This window comes from Callorhinchus milii, unplaced genomic scaffold (assembly GCF_018977255.1).
Source record: "Callorhinchus milii isolate IMCB2004 unplaced genomic scaffold, IMCB_Cmil_1.0 Scaffold1, whole genome shotgun sequence".
NCBI classification, from domain to species: domain Eukaryota; kingdom Metazoa; phylum Chordata; class Chondrichthyes; order Chimaeriformes; family Callorhinchidae; genus Callorhinchus; species Callorhinchus milii.
The window spans coordinates 20926140-20941239 of record NW_024704742.1 but is presented as its reverse complement, the minus strand read 5'-3'; the positions used below and the strand labels follow the sequence as shown (position 1 = coordinate 20941239).

At 48.1% G+C, this 15100-nt stretch overlaps 1 protein-coding gene across 1 annotated transcript in view; it reads left to right on the top strand.

The window, feature by feature from the left end:
• The first annotated feature begins 8799 nt into the window (after positions 1-8799).
• The window catches only part of naf1 (nuclear assembly factor 1 homolog (S. cerevisiae)), an 89729-nt gene continuing 83428 nt past the window's right edge, over positions 8800-15100 (top strand). The window contains exon 1 of the mRNA XM_042338710.1: positions 8800-8881. The gene's annotated coding sequence lies outside the window, so the exon portion shown is untranslated. The remainder of the gene's footprint in view (positions 8882-15100) is intronic.

Here is a 15100-nt window from a genome sequence, read left to right as displayed (position 1 = left end):
ATGGAGGCAATTGAAAGTAAGGACAAGCATCATAAAGGGAATATCTGCTGGGGAATAGGAACCGAGTGGAGCTGAACAAGAATGTGGCTTATGGGCCTTAGAGCCTAATGAGGGTGAGAATACAGACTTCTCTGTATGATTCAGAACTCACAGATAGTGGAGCTGTGGAGCCCAGTGAGCAGGGCATTGGAGAAATCAAGTCTGGAGGTGACAAGGCAATAGATGAGGGAATCAGCTCTGCTAGGAGTAAAGCAGTGATGGTGGCAAGTGATTTTGCAGTGATGGAGGAAAGCAGATGACTTGGTCAGATGAAAGGCTTAAGGAGAGTTGAGGATTGAATAAAATGCTCCATACAGATTCTCTCTAGGTCCCTTACAGATTCCTTGAGGGAACAAACAATCGGGGAAGTTAATATGGTTGACGCCTGAGATGAGGAGGTTCTAGTGGGAGCCAAGCAGGAAGGCATCAGTACGGTTGACTAACAACATAAGAACATATTGTAAAATATAAGTAAATAATTCTTTCAAAAACCTTATGAAAGTGGCCAAACTAACTTGAAACAAAGTTCTTGTGCATGGAAGGAAGGAAGTCCTTCTGGTGCTGGGGTTTGTGTTACCCTAGGAGTCTGTTCTCCAATTAACAACAACAACAACAAGATTCCATTTATAGAGCGCCTTTCACGTCAGGAGGACGTCCCAATTAAGATTTTGTAAGACTTTGTGACAGATTTAGAATTATTGTAATAGCTGAATGTGCGCTTTAAATTAATTGCAAAATTGAAGGGAAATTATTATTTTCAAACCCAGGATGGATTTCCTTTCCAACTAAGTACAATACTGTATTCCCTGACAATCAGGAATTGTATGCAGCTTATCTCCAAACAAAAGTTTCTATTTAATTAATTCATTGTAATTTAAAAAAAACTCTTCTTCAAGTAAACCAAACACCCTTATGGAAGTTTATATAATTTCTGGCTAATTCAAAGAATCAAAATAAAATCTCTTCATTCCCAATTTACAAACTTAGATTGTTGAAAGAAACAATAAAACCACATCTTCACATGACATTCCACTGAATGACATCTAATGAATCTGGGGATCCTGTTGTACAATGTCCCTGCTCTCACCACCAGACAAAATGGCCCAACGGTCTTTTAATCTTAGCTTCAAGCCATGGTTGTAAAGTACAGGAAAGATTCTTTTCACCTTTCAATCTAATTTTATTTTTAAAAGCTCCAGACTTTCAAATTTGTCAGTGGCAGCTAACCACAGCTAACTACCGAGTTGGCTTTGACGAGTGCTGTAGCTTAGCGGTTAAGAGTACTCGCCTCGCAAGCGAGAGACCTGGGTTCGATTCCCGGCAGGGCGAAATGTTAGGCAAGTTTCTTTATTCCACACACCTCTGTTTACCTGGCGGTAAGTAGGATCTTGGTTATTAGTCGATCGGCGGATCGCTTTTCCCGGGCTCTCCTGATTGTCTCCCATCAGTGCCTCCACACCTCATGCGCTGACAGCATCACCATCCACGGATGCACACTCCACTTTACTAAGCCAGTCTGGAACCTTGACGTCTTGTTTGATCCTCATCTATCCTTTCTACCTCACATCCATGCCGTGACCCACTCTGCTTTCCCCCACCTCCGCAACATCACCTGGATCCGCCACTGTCTCACACTGCAGGCCACCGAAAACCTTCATACACACATCCATAACATCCAGGCTTGACTATGCAAACTCCCTGCTTGTCGGCCTCCCCAACTCCTCCCCCCAGAGGCTGCAGATCATCCAGAACTTTGCAGTCCATGTCTTCTCCCACATCAGGCTCCGTGACCCTATCACCCCCATCCTCACCCGACTGCAATGGCTTCCCATCACACAGAGGATACAGTTCAAGATGCTGGTCCTCACCTTCAAAGGCCTCCATGGCCTTGCCCCCCCTATCTCTCCGACTTCCTAACCCCCTACTAACCTGCCCGCTCCCTCCGCTGAGTGGGCTCCGGTCTGCTTCACAACCCCCACCTCGCCCGCCCCACCATTGGCGAGTGGGCCTTCAGCCACTCTGCCCCCACCCTCTGGAGCTCCATCCTCCAACCTCTCCGCCTCGCCACCTCTCTTGCCTCCTTGAAGACCCATCTCAAGACCCTCCTCTTCGAATGGGCCTTCGATCACCCTCCTTCCCCCACCTGCCATGCACCCTCCCTGATCCCCGGTTTGGGTCCGAAACATTGTCTGTCCAGCTCCTTGGGACATCCTCCCGACGGAAATGCGCTATAAAAATTTAATTTTGCTGTTGTTGTTCAATGTTGGAGGCTTGTTAATTGCCTGAAACAATGCTGTTCGATCCATTTGTTTAATTTGTTTCACATCTTCTTTCAATCCTGTTTTATCAATCTTTATTTTCCTGGTACTTCATTCACTGTATATAATACACTGTAACAGGGATTGACCACAATGCTGTATTCTGATGCAAATTAATTTCTATGCAATTTTCCCATTAGGATTTTTTTCATAACATAGTTACAGAGAGAGATTCAGCAAAGAAACATGCCATTTGGCTGAACTAGTTCTTACCAGTGTTTATACAACACACAAGCTCCCACTCCTATTCCCCTCATCCATGCCTTTCTATTCCCTTCTCCCTTATATATGCATCAAGATTTCTCTTAAATGCATTGATGCTTTTTGCTTCAAACCGAGCTTCTACATTCTTACCACCCTGTGCTGGAAAAAGTTCCCCCTAAACTTCCTATTAAACCTACTGCGAGCTATTTTATATTTATGCCTTCAGTTGTAGATTCACTAAGTGGAAACAGCTATCAACACTATGCTTATTGAATCCTTTTAACACCTAAAACAGGTCTACCAGGTCCCCTTTCAATTGTTTTAGTTCCCGAGAGAAAAGTTGCAATCTCTACAAAGTTTATATCATTTCTTGATAGGTGTATTCACTCGTCCCTGGTAACATCCTTGTAAATCAACATACATAAAGGAGAGAAAAAACACAGATTTAAGCTTATTTCAGACAGTACACAAGATTTAATTCTCTCAAAGTGGTAGTTATTCAAGCGGCACTGAAGGAGATTGCCTCAATATCTCTGACAGTAAAACCATAACTGAAAGCACCACAAATAATAAATGAGAAATATTCAAATTTAAAAACATGAAAACACCATGATGGCTCTGCAATATTATTGAACAGCTGAGTAACTAGCTGAGCCATAGAGATTCTACGTTTGATCCCTGGTCTGTGCTGAATTAAGTGTGTTAACAGAGTGGTAGTGTATTAGGACATAATACACTTTATCATTATTACAGTCAGATGTTTAATAAAGATTAATTGACAAACCCCACGATATGTGTGTTTTTCAAACCATTTTGTAATGTTCAGGGCAAGAAATTGACATGTTCTCATGATGCAATACACAGGATAAGGAGATGTAGACAATAAGCGTAGTAATCTGAAGACAGCAGATCTTGCCCAGATTATAGTTATTCACTGGCTGCTGGTTGGGTTGAATGAATCTGTCTCTTACCTCGCATAGCTCCTTCCTGTTGGATGCTTGCTCAGTAATGGAGCTCATCAGTATCATTAACTATGCAGTCAGAGGCCGATCACACGCCAAGTGTGATTAGCTTCTCACTTGCAGGCACATTTTAAGGAAGATGTACGACTCTCCTGGAATATTTGGCCGCTACTTAACCAGCACAAACAAAAATTGAAAACTGACTTGCCATTAAGCCTTTAAAGGTTTGCTTCCCAGAATTAAGGGCCAAAAATAAAAGGGAGAAATCATTGAGAGAAAGAGAAGGAACTGAACTGAAATATAAAATGCGAACTTTTCATTGATAAATCTTTAATGTAGGCAGTCGAGGATTAGAAGAATTTTTCATTTATAATAATAATAATCCTTGCATTTGATATAGCGCTTTTCACGTCGGGAGGACGTCCCAAAGCGCTTCACAGAACACACTGTAAAGTGAATTGACTGTATATTTGTGGGCGAACGCAGCAGCCAATTGCGCACAGCAATGTCCCACAAACAGTCGTAGATTGAAAATGACCAATTTATTATTATTGTTTTTGGTTTTGGAGGGATTATTATTAGGCTCTGTGTGGAATAAGGAAACTTGCCCAAGGTTTCGCCCTGTCTGGAATTGAACTCAGGTCTCTCACTTGCAAAGCGAGTGCTCTAACCACTGAGCTACAGGACTCCATGTTTAATGAAATTAAACGTGGTAATTAGCACATACTGTAATTCAGAGAAAGGCAATAAATAAACCCATTGTTTAGTTTCAGCAATTCAACTCACCTCACCCTCAGTTGCAATTAGGCTAGCTCAAGCTTTGTGTTTTGACTACTTTGGGGCATTTCCGAAAACCGCAGATTTCCCTCGGAACCTTCCCTGGTGCCCATCTCTGAGTCCAGCTGGAACTTTGACTTCTGACCCAGCGGCAACTTCAGTCTATCTTCCTGACCACACATATCTGCAGGAAAGATAACATCTGAACATGGTGCTTCTCTGCTATCTTACTTCCCTGGCAGCTAGGAGATCAGTGAGTGGCTTTGTTGCCCAACAAGTGCCTTGGGGGACAGTTCTCGCCCTAGCTGAACTATCCTTTTGGCCCTAGCTCTAGTTGCAGACAGATTGGAGCTGCTGACAGATTGGAGCTGCATTTAGGGAAAACCAAGATTTTGGACTAAAGTCAAACCTGTCACCTCACTCATAGTTGTAGCCCACATTTAATGCATATCAGCCTTAAAAGGTATTTAAATTCTTTTTAGATGCGGATTTTGTCTTACACTGTGTTGTAAATTTCAGCACAAACATTTCTTCAGTGTTGATAGCCTGCGAAACAGACTGTTTTTACCATTTGGTTCCTGAGAGCACGTTCCTGCAGATAACCTGTGTGCATGAGACAACTGGGCTTCAGACAATCTTGTGGTTTATAATCAGGCTAGCAGTGGGGCCAACAAAACGATCAGAGAAATAGCAAGATAGCATAGATTTATGCCACAAATTAAGAAATATTCAATCAATGAACATTTATTTTGTTGGTCAACCAAAGAGGTTGGCCAACACTGGACTAGGGTGTAATTTTAGCACCGATTCCAGACTGGAAGGAGCTGAATAACCACGGTGAAAGGTGGAGTACTGGCACCCTGAAAGGGCTCAGGATTGTCAGCTATAATTCTTGGGGGCGCAAAAAGCCTCTGCTCATTTAAAAACTTTGCCTGGCTTACATAAAACTACCAAAATATGCTGCACAGAGGAGTAAGCATCGTGTGCCCACCGGGACACCCGCAAGTGGTGGTGGGGGGGGGATGTATTGTAGAGGTTAGTTACAGCTGAATTGGTTCCAAGGTGACATGTTTAGCAATGGAATGGTACCTACCATCCACTTAGTGAAGGCTCAAACCCACGCTTATTGAATGTTGATTGACCAACTAGTGACTATTCTCCTTGGGGTAGAGATAAGCTGGCTTTCCGTGGAGCTAAACCGTCTCCAAGGTGACATGTACCTCCTCTCCCCTCTACTCTCCAACACCATCAATTTCTCCCTTTCATCTGGCACTGTTCCCTTCCTCCGAAAAACAGCTACAATCACCCCCATCCTGAAAAAACCTTCCATGGACCCATCCCTGTCTTCTGACTGTCCTCTACAACCTCTACATGCTCCTCCTTGGTGGCGTCATCTGCAGACATGGGGTCAACTTCCACATGTACGTGGATGACACCCAACTCTATGTCTCTGCTTCCACCCTCGATTCCAGGACAAATGACGTCCTGACAGACTGTCTGTCTGATGTTAAGTCCTGTATGAGAGCCAACTTTCTACAGCTGAAAGTCAGGAAAGTCTGAGGCCCTCCTGATTGGCTCACACCAGCGCCTCAGCACCTCAGGCACTGGCGACATCAGCATCCATGGTTGCACACTTCACCAAAACACCCATAGACGTCTTGTTCGACCCTCAATTGTCCTCTCTCCACTATAGAATAATAATCCTTGCATTTGATATTGCACTCTCCACATCTTCTAGAAGTCTCAAAAGCACTTCACAGAATATACTGTAAAGTGAATTGACTGTTCATTTGTGGTCGAAATGCGGCAGCTAATTGCGCACAGCAATGTCCCACAAACAGTCGTGCAATAATGTGACCAATTTATTATTGTTTTTTTTCTTGAGGGATTATTATCAGGCATGTGGAGTAAGGAAACTTGCCCAAGGTTTCACCCTGGGAATCGAACCCAGGAGTCTTGCTTGTGAGGCGAGTTCTCTAACTACTGAGCTACAGGACTCCACATCCGTGCCATGAACCGCTCTGCCTTCCCCCACCTCCGCAACATTGCCCGTCTCTGCCACTGCTTCACCCCTCAGGCTGCTGAAACCCTCATACACCCATTCGTCAGCTCAACAACTTGGATTTATATAGCGTCCTCCACACTGGACGTTTAGGATCCCGGGACCGAGCCAGGGGGAGCGGTGGGAAGGTGACCAAAGGCGCGGTCGAAGAAAGGTCTTCAGCAGAGACCTGAAAATGGGAAGGGAGGGAGCAAGACGAAGGGAGTGAGGAAGGCAGTTCCAGAGCCTCGGGGCATAGTGGCTGAAGGCAAGGCCGCTGAGGATGGAGCGGAGGACTTGGGGGACAAGGAGGAGCCAGACCCGGAGGAACGAAGGCAACGGGTACTGTGCCGAGGAGAGAGGTCAGAGTGGTAAGGGAGTGCAGAGGAGTGGAGGGATTTGAAGACAAGGGTGAGGATCTTGAAATCGATCCTCTCTGGGATAGGCAGCCAGTGGAGTCTGGCGAGGACTGGGGTGATCGGGAAGCGGAGTTTCGTGCGGGTGAGAATTGCGGCTGCAGTTAATAATAATAATAATAATAATCCTTGCATTTGATATAGCGCTTTTCACGTCGGGAGGACGTCCCAAAGCGCTTCACAGAATAGACTGTAAAGTGAATTGACTGTATATTTGTGGGCGAACGCGGCAGCCAATTGCGCACAGCAATGTCCCACAAACAGTCGTAGATTGAAAATGACCAATTTATTATTGTTTAAATTCTGAATGAGTTGGATTTTATGGATGGTAGTGGATGGGAGACCAGCGAGGAGGGCGTTTGAATAGTCCAGCCGAGAGGTGACAAAGGCATGGACCAGCGTTTCAGCGGCTTGACGACGGAAACTCCCTCCTTCCGGCCTCCCCAACTTTTCGATCCACAAGCTGCAGATCATCCAGAACTTTGCAGCTTGTGTCCTCTCCCGCACCAGGCTCCGTGACCCCATCACACCCGCCCTCGCCCACTGGTTCCCCATCAGATGATACAGTTCAAGATCCTGGTCCTCAACTTTAAAGACCTCCCTGGCCTCGCCTCCTCCTGCATCTCTGACCTGCTGATCCCCAATTAGCTCGTCCGCTCCCTCCGTTCAGCGGGCTCTGGCCTGCTCCAGGTCTCTCTGGCCCCACGCTTTGGAACTCCATTCCACAATCCCTTCACCTCGCTCCCTCCATCCCTCCCTCCCGCCTCCTTCAAGGTACGACTCAAGACCCTCCTTTTTGACCATGCATTCGGCCTCCCTCCCCCGCCCGCTCCGTGCCCTCCCTCATCCCAACCCTGCCCCGCTACACCCACCCCCCCCCCCCACCATGCTCGGGTCCTGACACCCCAGCGTCCTCCTTGGGTCTGTGTCACGGTGTGTGTGTGTGATGGTGTGTGTGGGTCTGTGTGACGGTGTGTGTGGGGGTCTGTGTGATGGGGTCTGTGTGACGGTGTGTGTGGGGGTCTGTGTCACGGTATGTGTGTGATGGTGTGTGTGGGGGTGTGTCACGGTGTGTGTGTGGGGGTCTGTGTGACGGTGTGTGTGGGGGTGTGTCACGGTGTGTGTGTGTGATGGTGTGTGTGGGGGTCTGTGTCACGGTGTGTGTGGGGGTCTGTGTCACGGTGTGTGTGTGGGGGTCTGTGTCACGGTGTGTGTGTGTGATGGTGTGTGTGGGTCTGTGTGACGGTGTGTGTGGGGGTCTGTGTGATGGGGTCTGTGTGACGGTGTGTGGGGGTCTGTGTGACGGTGTGTGTGGGGGTCTGTGTGATGGGGTCTGTGTGACGGTGTGTGGGGGTCTGTGTGACGGTGTGTGTGGGGGTCTGTGTCACGGTATGTGTGTGATGGTGTGTGTGGGGGTGTGTCACGGTGTGTGTGTGGGGGTCTGTGTGACGGTGTGTGTGGGGGTGTGTCACGGTGTGTGTGTGTGATGGTGTGTGTGGGGGTCTGTGTCACGGTGTGTGTGGGGGTCTGTGTCACGGTGTGTGTGTGGGGGTCTGTGTCACGGTGTGTGTGTGGGGGTCTGTGTCACGGTGTGTGTGTGTGACGGTGTGTGGGGGTCTGTGTCACGGTGTGTGTGTGTGATGGTGTGTGTGGGGGTCTGTGTCACGGTGTGTGTGTGTGTCTGTGCCTCGGGACAACCTCTTGGCGTGAAAGGCAATTTACAAGTGTAATGTCGTTGTTGTTGTTGTCTGTTAATCACAGTGCTGTTTCCGGCTGCTCCCCTCCCCCCCCCCCCGGCACAGGGCCGCTGTGCTGTGCCCTCCCCCCGGGCACAGGGCCGCTGTGCTGTGCTCTCCCCTCCCCCCGGGCACAGGGCCGCTGTGCTGTGCCCTCCCCCCGGGCACAGGGCCGCTGCGCTGTGCTGTGCTCTGGAGGCGCGGCCCCCACTGTACGCGTCACTCTCGGGCCCCGCGCGCCGGCAACGAGGCCGTCACTGTGACGCGGGAGGTGCGCGCGCCGCCTCCTGCCTCCTCCCACCACCTGTGTGACGGGGCGTTTGCGTGTGACGTTACGACGTGCGCCCCGAGCGACGCCGCGTGTGGACCGGGACCGACCGCGTGAGAGGTGAGTGTTACACACACACACACACCGTCACACAGACCCACACACACACCGTCACACAGACCCACACACACACCGTCACACACACACACCGTCACATACACACACACACACACACACCGTCACACAGACCCACACACACCGTCACACAGACCCACACACACCGTCACACACACACACACACACCGTGACACAGACCCACACACACACCGTCACACACACACACACACCGTCACACACACACACACACACCATCACACAGACCCACACACACCGTCATACACACACACACCATCACACACACACACACCGTCACACACACCGTCACACACACACCGTCACACACACACACACCGTGACACAGACCCACACACACCGTCACACACACACACACCGTCACACACACACACCGTGACACAGACCCACACACACACCATGACATAGACCCCCACACACACACCATCACACACACACACACACCATCACACACACACACACCGTGACACAGACCCACACACACACACATGCACCGTGACACAGACCCACACACACACCGTCACACACACACCGTGACACACACACACACACTGTGATACACTCACACACTGATACACACATAAACTGATACCCACACACACAGTGATATACACACATACACAGTGATATACACACACACCGTGATACACACACACGGAGTGATATACACACACCGTGATACACACACACGGAGTGATATACACACACACCGTGATACACACACACACGGAGTGATATACACACACACTGTGATACATACACTCAATGATATACATACACACTGTGATACACACACACACAATAATGCACACATTGATATACACATACAATGATATACACACACACAGTGAGAGGTGAGAGTTATACACACACTGTGATACACACATACACCATGATGTACACGTTGATATACACACACACACATAGTGATATATATGTACACACACGTGATACACACACACATACACTGTGATACACACACACTGATATACACACACATACCGTGATACACACACACTGATAGACACAAACACACACTAATATACACACATACAGTGATATATATACACACACACCGTAATACACATACACATACACCGTGATACAACAACAACAACAAAATTACATTTATAGAGCGCCTTTCACGTCAGGAGGACTTTCCAAAGCGCTGAACAGTCAGGTGTCGGGGCCCGAGCATGGGGGAGGGGTGGTGTAGGGGAGAGGGAAGGCAGAGAGGTGGGAGAGCGATCAAAGGCACGATCAAAGATAAGGTTCTTGAGACCGGCCTTGAAGGAGGCAAGGGAGGAAGCGAGGTGAAGGGACCATGGGATGGAGTTCCAGAGTGTGGGGGCAGAGAGGCTGAAAGCCCGGCCACCGATGGTAGAGCGGGTCGGGCGGGAGACATGGAGCAGACCGGAGCCTGATGAATGGAGGGAGTGGGCCGGTTGGTAGGGAGTCAGCAGGTCAGAGAGGTAGAAGGGGGCAAGGCCATGGATGGCCTTAAAGGTGAGGACGAGGATCTTGAACTCGATCCTCTGGGGGATGGGGAGCCAGTGGGGTCGGGCGAGGGTGGGAGTGATGGGGTCACGGAGCCTGTTGCATGAGAGTACACGAGCTGCAGAGCTCGTGGATGATCTGCAGTTTGTGAAGGGAAGCGTTGGGAAGGCCGATGAGGAGGGAGTTCCTGTAATCGAGCCGTGAGGTGACGAACGCGTGGGTGAGGGTTTCGGCAGCCTGAGGGGTGAGGCAGTGGCGGAGTCTGGCAATATTGCGGAGGTGGTGGTAGGCAGTGCCAGTCATGGTGCGAATATGGGAGAGAAAGGACAGTTCAGGGACAAACAAGATACCCAGGTTCCTGACTGGCTTAGTGAGGTTGAGGTGCAGCCGTGGAGGCTGATGCTGCCAGCGCCTGAGGTGCGGAGGTGCTGGCGTGAGCCAATCAGGAGGGCCTCGGTCTTACATTGAGTTCGAGAAAGTTGTCCCTCATCCAGGACTTGATGTTGGACAGGCAGTCGGTCAGGACGCCAGTAGTCCTGAAGTTGAGGGTGGAGGCAGAGAGATAGAGTTGGGTGTCATCCACATACATGTGGAAATTTACCCCATGTCTGCAGATGACGTCACTAAGGGGGAGCATGTAGAGGGTGAAGAGGAGGGGTCCGAGGACAGAGCCCTGAGGAACACTGCACGAGACAGTGATACACACACACACAACAACAACAACAACAAGATTCCATTTATAAAGCGCCTTTCACGTCAGGAGGACGTCCCAAGGCGCTGCACAGTTGGGTCATGACCCGAGCAGGGGGAAATGGTCAGGGTGAGGGGAGGGAAGGGAGGGAGCGAGGAGGGGAAGAGAGTCGAGAGGGGAGCTGAAGGCTCGGTCAAAGAGAAAGGTTTTGAGACCGGCCTTGAAGGAGGAAAGGGAGGAGGCGGCGAAGGCACTGGGGGATGGAGTTCCAGAGCCTGGGGGCTGAGAGGCTGAAGGCCCGACCACCGATGGTAGGGCGATTGGGGCGGGGACGTGGAGCAGACCGGAGCCAGAGGAAGGGAGGGTACGGGCAGGTAGGTAGGGGGATAGTAGGTCAGAGAGGTAGGAGGGAGCGAGGCCGTGAATGGCCTTGTAGGTGAGGATGAGGATCTTGAAATCAATCCTCTGGGGGATGGGAGCCAGTGGAGGCGAGCGAGGGTGGGAGTGATGTGGTCCCGAAGCCTGGTGCGGGACAGTACACGAGCTGCAGAGTTCTGAATGACCTGCAGCTTGTGGAGGGAGGTGCCGGGAAGGCCGGCGAGGAGAGAGTTCCCATAGTCCAACCTTGAGGTGATAAAGGCGTAAACCAGGGTTTCAGCAGCGTGAGGGGTGATACACAAACACCATGATACACAAACACACACTGATATACACACTCACTGGATACACACATACCATGATACACATGCACACACAGTGATACACACACACATTAATACACTCTGATACACACCATGATACACACACACAATAATGCACACACTGATATACACACACAATGATATACACACTTAGTGAGAGGTGAGAGTTACACACACACTGCGATACACACACACACTGATATACACACACACATAGTGATACACATACAGCATGATACACACACAGTGATACACACACACACTGTGATACACACACACACAGTGATACACACACAGTGAGAGGTGAGAGTTATACACACAACGTGATACATACACACATGATACACATGTACACACAGTGATATACACACACACAGTGATACACACACACATTAATACACTGAGCGGAGAAAGCGAACAGGATGGTAGGAGTTAGGAGGCGCAGAAGTAGGGGGGAGCGAGACCGTAGAGGGCTTTGAAGATGAGGACCAGGATCTTGAACTGTATCCTCTGTGTGATGGGAAGCCAGTGGAGTTGGGCAAGGATGGGGGTGATAGGGTCCTGGAGCCTAGTGCTGGAGAGGACACCGGCTGCAGAGTTCTGGATGATCTGCAGCCTGTGGAGGAAGGAGTTGGAGAGGCCGACAAGCAGTGAGTTTACATAGTCGAGCCTCGATGTAATGAAGGCGTGTATGAGGGTTTCGGTGACCTGCGGTGAGAGACAATGTCGGAGCCGGGCAACGTTGCGGAGGTGGGGGAAGGCAGAGCGGGTCATGGCGCAGATGTGGGGTAGAAAGGATAGTTGAGGGTCAAACAAGACCCCAAAGTTCTGGACTGGCTTAGCAAGGTGGAGTGTGCAACCATGGATGGTGATGTTGTCAGTCAATCAGGAGAGCTTCGGTCTTGTTCATGTGAAGAAAGTTAGCTCTCATCTAGGATTTGATGTCTGACAGACATTCTGTGATATACAATGATATACACACAGTGATATACACATACACACATGAGAGGTGAGAGTTATGCACACACAGTGATATACACACACAGTGAGAGGTGAGAGTTATACACACAGTTACACATACAGCGATATATACATACACAGTGATACATACACACACAGTGATAACACACTCATTGATACACCCAGTGATACACACACAATGATACACACTATGATATATACACACACACAGTGATACACAAACACAGTGATACACACAATGATACACACACACACAATGATACACACTATGATATATACACACACACAGTGATACACAAACACAGTGATACACACAAACACACAGTGACACACACACACACAGAGATAGGTACACTTACATGGAGGTAGACACACACACAGTGTGAGAGAGAGCGATTGAGTGATACGCAGAGAGAGAGTGATACACAGGGTGCGGGAGAGTGACTGAGTGAGTGATACAGTGTGAGAAGGTGTGAGTGATACATAAAGTGAGAGAGAGAAACACACTGAAAGAGAATGAGTGAAACACATGATGAGATAGAGAGAGAGAGTGATATGCACGGTGAGATAGAGATACACACAGTGGGAGAGAGTGAGATAATAATACTTGTTTTTGATATAGCGTCTTATCACATTTTCGATACGTCTCAAGACTCGTCACAGAACATACTGTAAAGTGAATTGACTGCATATTTTGTGGGCGAGATCAGCAGCCAATTGCTCACAGCAGTGTCCCACAAACAATTGAAGTGACCAATTTTTTTTTAAGGAATTATCCCTGGAAAAGCAATCTGCCAATCGAATAACAACCGGGTTCCTACATACATACTACTAGGTAAATGGAAGCGTGTGAAGTAAGGAAACTTGCCCAGTATTTCACCCTGCCGGGAAACAAACTCAGGTCTCTCGCTTGCGAGGCGGGTGCTCTAACCGCTGAGCTACACAGAGAGAGAGAGTGAAAGACACGCAGAGCAAAAGTGAGTGAGAGCGCGAGAGATAAACAGAGAGAGCGAGAGAATGAGATACAGGGAGAGAGTGAGATACACAGAGAGATAGAGAGTGATAGTCACAGTGAGTGATATACACAAAGAGACAGCGATATAGAGAGAAAGTGATGTGAAGAGGAAGAGAGATACAGATAGTGTAATACACACGCAGAGAGAGAGAGATGCGGGGAGAGAGAGAGAGTGCAGAGAGAGAGAGCGACAGTGATTCACAGAGAGAAGTATATAGAGAGAGATACACACAGGTCCAGTTTGTATTGAGTGGAGTGTCCTCATTGCTTCTGATTTGGGGATTGTTACTAAATGTTTGCATTTTGTTGGGTTCCATTTCGTGATGAAAGTGTTAATCAATGCAGCCCAGTTCATCTCATTCTCAGTCAGGGAACATTGGTTTGCTAGCTGTAAATGTTCAGTTGTTCAATCAAGATATCCTGATGGAAGTCTTCTGTCTTAAATAAACTGCTTCAAGGAAATGTTCTGCAATATTGTCTGAGGAGCCTCGTACTGGCAAGACCACACAGTTTTTAATCAATGTCTCACACTTGCTGTTTGCTGGTTCTATCAAACTTTTCATTCTTCATCAGGCTATAATTGATTTTGCTAGAGTTTGGAAGCAGTCTGTATGAGATTCCCATTTTACATTGATTCCACAGCACCAAGCACTGCACAAGATTTTATATTTGTAGGTCAACATGGCAGCCAGTTTCACACAACAATATCCTTTGGATGAGGCATTAAACTGAGGTCCTGTCTACCTGATCAGGTGGATCCATGGCACAATTTGTAAAGAGAAGGGAGTTTTCTCCCTGGCCAACAATCCCCCAAATAAAATTGGTCATTCACTCCATTGCTGTTTATGGGACATTGCGATTTGCAAATTGTCTGCCGCGTTCGCCCAAAAAACACCCAGTAACCCCGCTTTACAGTATATACAGTATATACAGTATATGCAGTATATGCAGTATATGGATGTCCACTTGACTGGAAAGGTGCAACACCAAATATAAGGATTATTATTAAATGAATAACAAATTTTATCTGGAGAATTGGTAGTCCGGTCACAGGGAGAAACTTAAACTTTTCTAATAGTGTCATGGGATCTCAATGTTTTTTAATTGATTTTTTAAATCTTGGTAATATAGTCTGGCTGAGTTTTGGACGACAATTGCACAGACACTACAGCTTACATTTCCTTTTTGTCAATGCAATTCACTCATTACATGTGATTTACTATTTGGTACCAGCTATGATGGAATTACAGGGCAACCCAGAGAACCACGTTAAACAGAGTTGCTCAATGCTCGCACCTCGT